General features: G+C 41.9%; 1 protein-coding gene across 5 annotated transcripts in view; it reads left to right on the top strand.

Annotated features, from left to right (window-relative positions):
- Window positions 1-12,249, top strand: part of LOC120093155 (uncharacterized) — a 101,467-nt gene that overhangs the window by 49,493 nt on the left and 39,725 nt on the right. For 3 of the 5 annotated variants that reach the window (XM_087604947.1, XM_087604949.1, XM_087604942.1), the window contains 4 exons: window positions 4,016-4,087; window positions 4,444-4,679; window positions 6,443-6,508; window positions 10,474-10,559. The gene's annotated coding sequence lies outside the window, so the exon portion shown is untranslated. Of the gene's footprint in view, window positions 1-4,015; window positions 4,088-4,443; window positions 4,680-6,442; window positions 6,509-10,473; window positions 10,659-12,249 lie in introns of all 5 variants that reach the window. The other 2 variants (XM_087604940.1, XM_087604933.1) reach the window with 2 other exon arrangements.

Below are 12,249 nucleotides of genomic sequence, written 5' to 3'. Positions count from 1 at the left end.
CGGGGTGGCACCACCTGTAATCCCAGCACTGTGGAGGCAAACTTTTGGGGAGAATACCAAAAGTTTGAGGATAATCCTGTTCTGTATTGCAAGTTCCAGGGTACTCAGGGTTACAACAAGAGCTCTTGTCCAAAAACAAATAAACAAATAAATGATGAGTAAAACAATGATTTAAAAAACCATCTAGATATTGAAAAGTTGCTCATATCACAGCCACCAGAAAGTTTTCAGAAAACTCTGTCTTAAATTCCAAGTTTCGTTACTGGCAGCAGATATGAGCAGGGAGGCTGCAGGGATAGTTCAGTGGCGCAAAGCACTAGTGCCTGTGTGGCAGCATTCCTCTTGGAGGCTCTGCGGGGGAGTGAGTTCTCTCCTTTTGCCATCTACATTTTTTGGCTTATGACTACTTTGTTCATCTTCAAAACCATGAATATGCCAGTGTTTCCTTTTTCAGTTTGTCTATTTTTTCCGTATCTGTAGCCCAGGCTGATTTGAAACTTGTTATATAATTCAGGCTGCCCTCCATGTCCTTCTCCTCCTGAGTCTGCCTGTCAGATTCTGGGATCATAAGTGGGCACCACCACACTTGGTTCTCGTGGATCTTCTGTGCATACAGTCCTGCCACCTACAGACCGTTTTCAATATCCTTTCCTCATTCTTGCTAGGCCTGCTGGTACTGCATTGAATAGAATTGGTAGATTGGACACGGTTGTCTTGTTCTTCAGGTTAGAAGGAAATCTTTCAGTGTTTCCCCCTTGACTATGTGCCCTGGTCCCTCATCCTGTGTGGTCCTCATTCCATTGGGTGACATTGCTTTCATCTTAGTTACTTTTCTAGTTGCTGTAAGAAAACGCCAGGGTGGAAGCCGCTTAGGGAGAGTTATTTTTGCCCAGTTTGAGCGATGATGGCGTACACTCAGCTCACTCCATCACCTGTGTGCAGGCTAGGATCTCAGACCGAAGAACCATGTCATCTGCCATAGGTGCTTCTTTTCAACACAGTTTACCGAGTCAAGATGATCTCCTACCATATTGCTGGAGGCCTGTCTCTCAGGAGGTTCTAGAACTCACTGAGTTGACAACTCCCGCTAACCACTCTAGCTTCTATGGCTGATATGTGGAGGATTGTCATCAAAAAGATGTTAAATTTTGTCAATTTCTCTTTCTATACCTACTGACACAGATTTTTGTGCTTCATACTTTTAATGTTTAATGATTTAATTTATGTTGAGCAATCCTGTGTCCCAGGCATAAATCCAGTTTTGATTATAGGGTGCAATCTTTCAAATGTGCTGTTCATTCTCTTTGCGAATGTAATGTTTCCTTGATTTTTGCCTCTATTCATGTAGTTTTGCTTGTTTTTGGCATTCTTGTCTGGCTTCGCGTGAGGGTCATGCTGTTCTCATGAAGTGAATTTGGAATTATTTCCTCCTCTTCAGATCTGCAGGATTTGAGAAGGATTAGCTTTAGCTTTTCTTTGAATTCATTTTTATAGCCTTCTCTTACCTGGATATTTCTTTGTTGGGAGGTTGTTAATTATTCTAATTATCATTCATCCAGTTATATTTTGATTTTTCATAATCACCTTAATAGTTTGTGTGCTTCTAGAACTCTATCCATTTCCTCTAGCATGTCTGATTTGTTGGAATACATTGTCCATTGTAGTTTCCTTTGTACCTATTTAGTATTAGTTGCAATGCCTCCTCTCCCATTTATAATTTTGAGTCATTAGAACAAGTTTTGAATCTTGTTTTCTTTTGTCAAAAAGCCAACTCCAGATTTCCTTTCTTTCCTCTCCTCCCCCTTGTTTTTCCCTGTTTGTTCTGAGGAAAAACCTAGGACCTCTAAGTAAATGCATGCTTGCTTCTGAGCTACCCTACCAGCCCACAAGAACCTTAGCTCCATTCAAGCTTCCTGATGGTTTTCTTGTCCAGAATCCTTTGTCCTCCCTCCTTTCTACACATCCTATTCCTGTGCCACTTCTTCCTCTTCCTCCCTCTTTTGAGACTGAACCTTACTATCTTGGCAAGCAGTCCTAGCTGGATCTCAAATGCCAGGTCCTCCCACCTCAGCTTCCTGGATCGTGGCCATGTACCAGGTGGCCTGCTCTTTCCAGCTTCATAACAACTTTTCCTCTTATGGGCCGTGTTTCTGCTGTCGAATATCTGAATTCTTTACTAAGCATTCAATTCTGAAACACTTCCTTCTGAAAATGTAATGGTTTAATATTTAAGCAAATAGAACCTATCCATTTGCAGTTAGTTTTATATAAAATGAAACCCATTGCTTTTTGTTTTGGAAGTTTAATTATTCCAGCACCCTTTGCTGAAAAGATTTCTTGCTCCCTTGAGTTGCTTTGCATATGTATAAAAAATAATTATTATTCTAATAATTATTTTGAGCTCTTCATTCTGTTCTGTTGCCTGTATCTATCTATCTGCCACATCTTTGATAAATGTTGACTATGAAATATTAGGTAGAGTGATTCATCCCACTTTATTCTTTTTAAGGTTTAAAAAAGACAATCTCAGGTTCTGCCTTCCCCAAAGAGTTTAGATCAAATTTGACTCTTTCTGGAAAGAAACAATCAGTGGGACTTCTATAGGCTTTCATTGCACATAGAGAGTGTGGGAGCTGTTGTTGCCAATCTGGTGTGTTTTCTGGTGTGTGTCTTTATTTGGATCTTCTTGGTTTTATACCTTTAGGTTTACTCTACATTTATAGTAATTTCCCTCACCTCTGCTTTAAATACTTTGCTTTCTGAGACACTGATGAAATGAGTTCAATAGCATCGAAATGTAATAGTGATGACAAGACAGTGTCCAATCCATCACTTACAAAATGCCACAGTAGATCTTCTTTACTCTTAACCTGGGCCCCATGTGACCCCACTGAAGTGGATAGTAAACCTTACATGTCACCTTCCAGTGACGTATTCCCAACAATTGGCCTGTAGGGTCATATCACGTTTGACTACAACACCCATTTGTTTGTTGTTCTGTGACGGTGCAAGTGAGTTGTTCGGAAATCCTTGTTGTTTTTTTCTTTTCATTTCTTTCTCTTTTTGTTTTTGTTGTTGTTTCTTTAATGGAGGGTTTCTTTCTCTTGGCTGTCCTGGAACTCACTCTGTGGACCAGGCTGTTTTCAAGTTCAGAGATCCTCTTGCCTCTGTTCTGGAGTACTGTGATTAAAAGAGTGCATCGCCATAGATCACATGAAACTCAAGAAGGATGAACAAAATGCGGATGCTCCACTCCTTCTTTAAAAGGGGAACAAAAGTAGCATTAGAAGGGGATAGGGAGGCAAAGTTTAGAGCAGAGTCTGAAGAAACAGCCATTCAGAGCCTACCCCATATGTGGCCCATACATATACAGCCACCAAACAAGATAAGGTGGATGAAGCAAAGAAGTGCAGGCTGACAGGAACTGGATATATATTTTTTCCAAAATGTTTTCTGCTGAGTGTTTAGAAACTAGCTTTTTAGATCTTTGATCCACTTTTAGTTGATTTTAATGTATGGTATAGCATGATGGTCAAATTTGCTTCTTTAACCACTTTCACTTTGTAAAGCAGTTCTCTGTACATCACATAAATGCTAGCTTATAAAACAATTCTCTGCACACTACAGACAACACCAGCTCATTCATCTCTGGGCATCATAATCTGCTGTTCAGTTCTTGCACTAACAGTAGAGGAAACCATAGCTCAAAGGTCTCGGGGATCGTCTAGAATTTCCTACTCCATGTGTGCAGCAGATCTGGGCTCATGTTCTTTCTCTGGTCAAGTGGTGAGATGTGGGTCTCTCGGTCCCCAACCTATGAAGAACGGTTAGAATCTCCCTCACTTAAACCTGTTCTATCTCTTTGCCATCTTTCTCCGGGTAGTCATGAGTTTGTATAGGAGCTTTAATAAGTACTAACGATGGTCTATTCACAGTGTGACTTCCTTAAACTATGATGTAGGTATACATTTTATTATTATTTATTTTTTATTGCTGTTTTCCCTCCTACTTTCAGAGAGATGGGACCACATCACCACTACTACAGCGAGAAGGCCAGGAGCAACTAGAGCACCGTCAAATCCTATGGGTAAGACAAGCTCTCAGAGGAAAAAAGGAAGGAAGGATTTTCCATATCAGCTACCTGTTTCAGTGGGTATCCTAGTTTGTGTTTCTATGGTGATAATTAAACACCACGATCAAAACCAACATGGAAAAGAAAGGGTTTATTTTATTTGGCTTATGACCACCAGCATAGGGATGGTACCTTCCACGGTGTACCGTGTCCTTCCCCACTGATCGATCACTGAGAAAATGCCTAACAGCCTGAGCTTATGGAGGCCTTTTCTTAAACACGGTTCCCTCCTTGCAGATGGCTCTAGCTCATGCCGACATAAAAACTACCCAGTACAGCAGTGATTATCTCTTTTGTTCTGTGGTCCCCAGAACTTGATGGGTTTGACTTGGAAGACTCCTTGGATGATCGGAACGATCTAGATGGCCCCAAAAAGCCACGTACAGGAGAAGGAGGAGATAAGTTCTAGATGCTCGACATCACAGGCCAGTGCTACAGCTCCTGGTATGGTTTGTCTTATACCTGCAATGGCGTTCTGAGACGTCCAGAGTACTGTAGATCTGGGCCAGATCTGGGCCACGTCGAACTGTAGGAGAACCCCACAATGGTAATACTGATATATTTTGGTCTTGGGATTCCCCGAATTATTGGGAATCTCAATAACTATTGTCTGTGTGTGTCATATCTATCTCTGTTTATCATCTATATATTTAATTTTTTTAAAAAATCAGTATTGTTCGTATAAAATGATAATACTAAAACAATACATATTAACATAAATAGCACATTGTATGAGTCTGTGTCGAGAGAAAAACAATTTGTCAGAGAGTGGCATTATTTTATACTTCTTAGAAATTTCTAGAATGTCAATCTTGCTAGGAGATACCTGGATTCTCATATTGAGATATGCAACTTGAAAGCTGTCCTCTGACCTACACAGACACGCACACACACACACACACACACACACACACACACACACAAATACAATTAAATTCAAAAGGGTTTAAAACAGATATATAAATGAATAATACATTTTAAAAGGTGTTTAGTAACCTTTCCTCACTTAGTTCTCCTTTCATTACTTTTCTGGTTGCCCTGAACAAGGACCTAGCAAGCGAAGAGAAGAGGAAGGATTCTTTCACCTTATCATTTTAGAAGCGATGAGGCCCCGATATGACTCTGCTGCTTGCTTTGTATCCACACACAGGAAGTGCAGAGACAGAGACAGGAAGTGGGCTAGTAAAACCCAGATGTCAACTTTCAGTGATGTATTTCCAAAAGCAGGCCTCAAGAGTCCCAGCACATGAGCCTATAGGGAAATTTCATGTTTGAATTACAACACCCGTTCAATGGACTTGTGTTCATTTGTAGTTTTCTAGCATTGCAGGTTAGTCTTTTAGAAAACCTCGTTCTCTTATGGTTTATAAAACTTCAGTGTAATGCTGCATGCTATAATAAAAAAATCTAACTTGCTTCTAACACCACCCATACCACTGGAAAAGACTCACGGTAGCTTATAAAGGCTTTGCCCGAAATCTTGTCGACACGCACCATCAGTGGCTGTCCTGGACTGATGGATTCATTTCATTCAGTTGTAAGAAATGCTTCCCAAGTCATCCAGTTGGTACGACGTTCATTCTGTCTGGCAAAAGTGGTCTCATGACACAAAGCAGACAAAGTCAAGTAAGAGAAGGGACAGTGATGCCAGGGGCTTAGCAAATCATTCCCCTGTCCTCTGGAATACAGCAGGACGGCTTTAAGCACACTTTGCACACAGAGCATAGGACATTCAGGAAGATGTGTACTTAATTACTGAACTATGGTTAATAATGATTCTGCTTCTCGTATTAGTCATCTGTGATTGTGTCGCAGATTGTGAGAAAGTTGAGACTTATTTTTGCAGAAAGGCATTAATCTCCTTGGTTCAGTTAAGAAGCAGAGTCTTCTATAGAGTCAGACCTCAGAGAGCTGCCATCCAGGCAGGGGGATGGCGTCTCATCTGAACTTAATTATAGGATTGTATTCTTCTCTCTGTGGTCACACAAACACTCAAGATGATTGGACGTTCTACAGAACATATACATCGGCAGTGAGCTGTCTGAGGGGCTGGTTGAAATTTTGCCTACCCCCTTTCTTCCTTGTTCATTTCCCTCAACCTCCTTCCCTTCCTCCTCCTTCTCCCCTTCCCCATCGATCCCTAGTATGAGCACAAGGTGTGGTTCTGAGACCTTACATCTGCTGTGCCACTGAACCACACTCTCAGTTCCATGAAGAACATTCACGTGTCATGGACAACTTTAACTAATCCAAATGTTTGCTGCTGAGATTTTTTTCTTTTGGCCACTGAAATGTGTGGTTTTTCTGTAGGTTGGTCAGACAAGGATCTTGAAGATATCTTGGGAGACGGGGAATACAAACCTGACAAGAATAAAGGTAGGAATGTTGCTTTGTCTGGCAACACATGGATTCTCCTTAAAATGCTAACCATCCAGCCGCCATTTAAACATGTCACTCTCAGCCTCTGGCAAATCAGGCTTCGACATGTGCACTTGTCATGTGCAGTGGGCTCTCACTCTTGCTGGTGGGGGCTCATTTGTGAGCCATCCTGGGATGCTACCCATTTGCTCTGTTGCTCTTTAAGCCTAAGCTGGTGTCCCCACTACCTAGGTGCACCTCGTAAGCCAGTTTTCCATGCAGTGCAAGGGTTTAAACTTAACATGGCACACATTTTAAAGAAGCCCCTAGCAAATCAGATGTTCACAAAATTCCTTTGGATTCCATTTCCCCTTCCCAGGAAGATTCACACTTCCCTCCTATTGGATCCCAGGAAGGGGAAACTCTCCTTGGGGTGTATCATGTGAGTGAAGAAACTATTTTTAATTAAAAAGGCAAAAAGTTGGGGGAGGGGAAGGGGAGGGAATGGGGGCTGATTGACAGGAAGGCAGGAAGGGGAATAACATCTGAAATGTAAGTAAAGAAATATATCTAATAAAAAATTAAAAAAAGAAAAATTAATACAAAAAGCAATTTATAAAAAAAATTATTTAGTGAAAAATTAAAAAAAAAAAGAAAGACAAAAATTCCCATATTGTTCCTTGCTGGGTCCGAGCCCCGAGTCCTGTTTATCAGTTGATAGAATCCATTCTTACCTTAAAGATCATGGGAGCTTTGCTACTTTGCAACAGAATTTCAAGGTAGCCATCCCTGAGGTTTAACTGTGTTTAAATGTGTAGGAAAATTAAACCACAGGATCAGACTGTCTAGAATTTTCCATCCAGTCTGACACACAAAACAAAACACAAAACAAAAACAACCAACTGAAAAAGAAATAAAAGCCCTTAATATTAAAAAAATAATGTAGCACAGGTCAGAGTTTTAAAACGGTTCAGGAAAACTCCTACAGAATCTTCATCCAGCCTCGCCCAAGGAGCCTCCATTGTAGAACTATAGAGATGGTTGTTCTAGATCGGAAGTTGTTATCTGTGAAATAAAGTCACCTATTGACATTTTGGAAATTATGTTAGATCTCATTGTGTGTGTGTGTGTGTGTGTGTGTGTGTGTGTGTGTGAAATTTTATCACATGTATAGATTTCAATAGCTCTTAACACAACCAGGGAGAGATTATCATAAAATCTTTTCTGCATGCTGCCCCTTGAACAGTCATGTCCTTCCCAAGCCTCATGTTTGCAGTTTCCACAGCTGTTTGTGACTGAAACCTTTCTTCACACATCTGTCAGATGGGATCTTAAGCTTGGATGGGGTGAGATGTCTGAGGCTTGTGTGGTGAAGTACGTTCCTGTTGGAACCCATAGGAGTCACATGCCACAGTTGTGACCTTTCAAATAATCACTTTTGACAAGATGTTGGAATGTTGTGGTGTTTGAAACCCTTTGTTTATTATTCCATGTTATGATGGACAAATTGTAGCAGGGTCCAAAGAATTCAAGCTTTGAGTCCATCAAGACCCCTCTTTCCGAGTCCTGGCTGAAGTTGAGCATTTGCTTCATTCTTGTAAGCGCTGTGCCTTGCATATGGGAACGGTGTTAAGTTGCTTAAAATGGCCTGCAGTCATGTTTGTCCCCAGAAACACCTTTCCAGATGGTGTCATCCGGAGGAAAAAGTTGTAAAAGCCTCTAAGTTAAATTTCCAGGGGTCAGGAGGACACGGAGCATTTAAAGGGTGACAATTGGTATTTCCAGATGGGGAGAGAAGGGCAGTGGTTACCTCTGTAAGCGTGCACGGGAATGAAAGCCTGAGTGACAGGCAGGGGGCTTCTCTTCATTAAATGTACTTGTTTTAGCAAGGAAGAGGTGTCCGGAAATTGTTTAATTGGGCTCACATTGGAGCTCATCTTGTAAAGAATAATTAATTGTTGGCTACGGTTACTCCCTCTGTCACCCATCACTGTAAGTGTCGGAAAAGAAGATCAAAGGGCGACACGGGAACACGGGTGACATTCACAGACACCGTCCCTTCCACTGAAAACCAAGCTCATGATGGCGAGGGAAGGGGAAGCATCACATAATTTCCATACATTATAAACTCAATTAGCGAACTTCGGCGACTTGAGTCTTTACGATGTAGCTTCAGTCGTTCTGGCATGGATTTGTCAAATAATATGTTATCCATTGTGTATTTTTTCCTCCAGACAACATTGTTGACACACTGCGAGTGTGTACCTGAGTCCTCCAGCATTTCTTGAAGTGAGTGGCTTGCAAACCCTCCGTTCTTTCTCCTCCTTTGACCTTTCAGGACTCACGCTGTTGCCATTTTTTGCAAATGGCCTTGTTCATTTCGTAGTGTGGATGAGAGAAGGTCCAAAGAGGTTTCTTTGGAGTTGTTTCCACAATATTTCTGGCTTTAACGTGGGGAAATACTGTTCCATGGTGAGGAGACACATCGGACACCCACAGTCACTCCAACAGATCAGGGAGTGCAGCATGAACATAGGGAAGTTGTTGAGCTGCTCTTCATGTATAACATTGGGTGTTTTGATGTAGATAACAGCGCATTACCTACAGAGTAGTCTCAGTTTTGTGGTAGGAAATGGATGAACATGGCTGTGAGAGATTTTGCAACTGCAGGAATACTATATTCCCTGGTCGTTAGCCCAGATAGTACATTTTGGAGTAGTTTTTCTGTTTGATCTTGTTCAGCAATTATAAGTTTTTTTTCTTTTGCAGCAATATTTTCCTCTATTACTTTTTTTTAGTAATTATAAGTTTTTTACAGCAATATTTTCCCCCTTTTTTATTACTTTTTTCTGTTCTTATTACTTTTTTTCTCGGCAGGGTTTTGTTTTACAGCCCCAGCTTGCCTAGATGTCATGAGCTTTCTGACTTAGCTCTCTAGGTTAAGGGTGGCGCCACCTGGTGTAGCTTTATTTATTGACTAAAAGCACCATAACTCTCTTGCTATTTTTTGAGACAATTAGAGCACTTTTTAAAAATATTTAAAAGCCCTTGCTGTTTCTTGCTGGAAGCCTGGAACACTCACAACGTCCCCAGCAGTTGTCGACATAATCACTCCACCATCCCATGATTCTCTGTGTCCTTGACAACCAGATGTGTCAGGCACTCGATGGGAGCCACAACCTAGGTGGCCATCAGAGAGGGGCAGACTCCCACCTCATGTCCCTGCCTCTCCCAGGAAGTGGCTCCACAGGACTCGAGGCTGACGTGTGTGTGTGTGTGTGTGTGTGTGTGTGTGTGTGTGTGTGTATTGTCATCTTTGTTTCTGAGCTGCTGAAAGTCTGACACTTCTGTTAACAGCAGAGCTTACTCATAATTTCTTAACCCATTGTCTTTCCCTATAAGAATAATAGATAATCAATAATTAATAGTAATATTAATAAAGGAAAGATGTTTATTTACCTCCAAGTTCTGGGAGCCGGGTGACCAAGATGGGTGGCTATATCTGGTGAAGGTCTCACGTTGCACCCTAACATGGCAGAAAAACAAAAGGGCAAATGGGCACAGACCCATAAGGCAACACAGTCTGCTCTTGTGGCACCGAACAGAAGCATCACGGTTTTTACCGCAAGTTTCCGTGGGGACAAGATTTATTCAAACCACTGAGCACAACTTCCTCACTGAAGTAATTCCTCTTATTCTATGGGGTCCATCCAAGTAAAGGTGGTTGCTATAGCGACAAGGTCCCTGTAACCTCAATCGGGCAAGCATCATAGTTTTGTAATCTTTGCAAATTCAATCAGAACAGGGCATTTGTCCTGGTCACAGTTTCATGTCTTTGAATATATGTGTTTTTAGAAAGTCGGTATACATCGTGATCTCATGTTCATGCCCTTGACCCAGTTTCTCCTCATCGTTCTATAATAATTCACATCACCAAGCCCTTTTCCATATATTACCAAACATTTTACTTGGCTATTTTTCAGTGGATGGACTGCCAGACCGAAGGCTTCATGAAAGAACTGTGCTGCTGTGAACGTCTGTATATGGCCGTATAGAAGATTTCACACAGGCATAGTTTTTAACTGTCTTGAGTACTTGTGGGCATTGGCATCCGCTCAGCATCTGCTAGGGCCTCTGTGCTGGGTTCAGACATGGCTCCGTTTCACTTGTGGGTGCCCCTTTAATACCCGAACAATATATTATATATTGTTTCTTTACTAATCTCACTGCACTTGCCCAAAATTCTCCTCCTGAGACTTAACCAGAGAACAGAGTCTCTGCTGGGCTTTTCTGAGACGTCCTTTGTCGGTGCAATGAATCTGAGTCTTCACCTTAGCCTCAGGCAGACTCTTCAGACAGGGGCAAAAAGCAGCCACATTCTTCACCAAAACACCACAAAAACAATCTCCAGGCCACACACTGAAATTATTCTCCCTGAAGCCTCCTGGGCCAGGTCTATGCAGTTAAAATCACTCACAGCCACAAAGTCTTCCTGCCAGGGTGGCTCATTGGGCCCCACTCAAACCATTTCGTGGCTTTCCAAATCCAAAGTCCCAAAATTCACGTTCTTCCAAATAAAAGTATGGTGAGGCCTATCAGTAATACCCAGGCCTTGGTATCAACTTCTGACTTACTTAGGGTTTTACTGCTGCGGACAGACAGCGTGAATGAGGCAGCTCTCACAGGGACAACATGTGACTGGGGCTGGCTTACAGGGTCAGAAGTTCATTCCGTCATCATCATGGCAGGAGCAGGGCAGCGTCCTGGCAGGATGGTGCAGGAGGGGGTGAGAGTTCTCCATCCTCATCTGAAGGCTGCTAGCAGATCACTGAGAGAATTACAACCCACACCCCCAAGGCCACGCCCACTCCAGCAGGGCCAAACCCTCTCCAGCAGGGCCAAACCCACTCCAGCCAGGGTCACACCCACTCCAGCAGGGCCAAACCCACTCCAGCCAGGGTCACACCCACTCCAGCAAGGTCACAACCACACCCACTTATTTCTGGCTCTTATTTCCTTTAAGTACGATATCTGGGACCTTTTGGTGGGACACCATCTAGCTCCTTCCCTCTATATCTATTGTCTGTCCTTGGTGCTCCAAGCTGTCCATGTATGTCAGTTTATGGCTGGGTTTTGCTTCTAGTTGCTTGAATGTTTTGTGTTTCATGTTTAAAAGAAAAACATGGTTAAATCTTTAAATGCTGGTTGATTCCTCCCTTGATTTAGTTTTAAGTCCTTTCAAGAAAGGAACAAATAAATAAAAAGCAGTTTAAATTGACCTTTGGAGACCTGCATCATAGATAACTGGTTATCTCTGGTGTCACAGTCATGCATGTCTCTGACTGGATCTGGTATCAATGGAGGAATGTAGCTAGGAGCCTAGGTCTGTCCACTGGGGAAGCTCCCCAGGGGGCTGGCTAAATGTTTACACTAGCTGATCTTAAAGGTGCCAGCAGCTTCAAACCTTCTATGGTAATGGAGCTGTTAGCTGTTTCTCTTAGAGAAATCTTTGACTGTGATTATTGGATTCAACAGCTAACAAGGTGCTTCTTTTAAAATGACAGCTAGAAAAAGTAAAAATGGTGTTTGATCTAAATACTAAAGATATGTGTTGTCACTTCATTTTTTTTCTGTTTGGTTTTAAATGTATAATGCGCTCTACATGTCTTGGCTATAGGTGACTGGCTTTTAAGTTATTGGGTATGGTTAAAAATTTGTAACATTGGTAACAGAAAGTTGGCTTAAAACTGGAGTCATTC

This window comes from Rattus norvegicus, chromosome 1 (assembly GCF_021556685.1).
Source record: "Rattus norvegicus strain SHRSP/BbbUtx chromosome 1, alternate assembly SHRSP_T2T, whole genome shotgun sequence".
NCBI classification, from domain to species: domain Eukaryota; kingdom Metazoa; phylum Chordata; class Mammalia; order Rodentia; family Muridae; genus Rattus; species Rattus norvegicus.
This window is presented reverse-complemented; position numbering and strand designations above follow the sequence as displayed.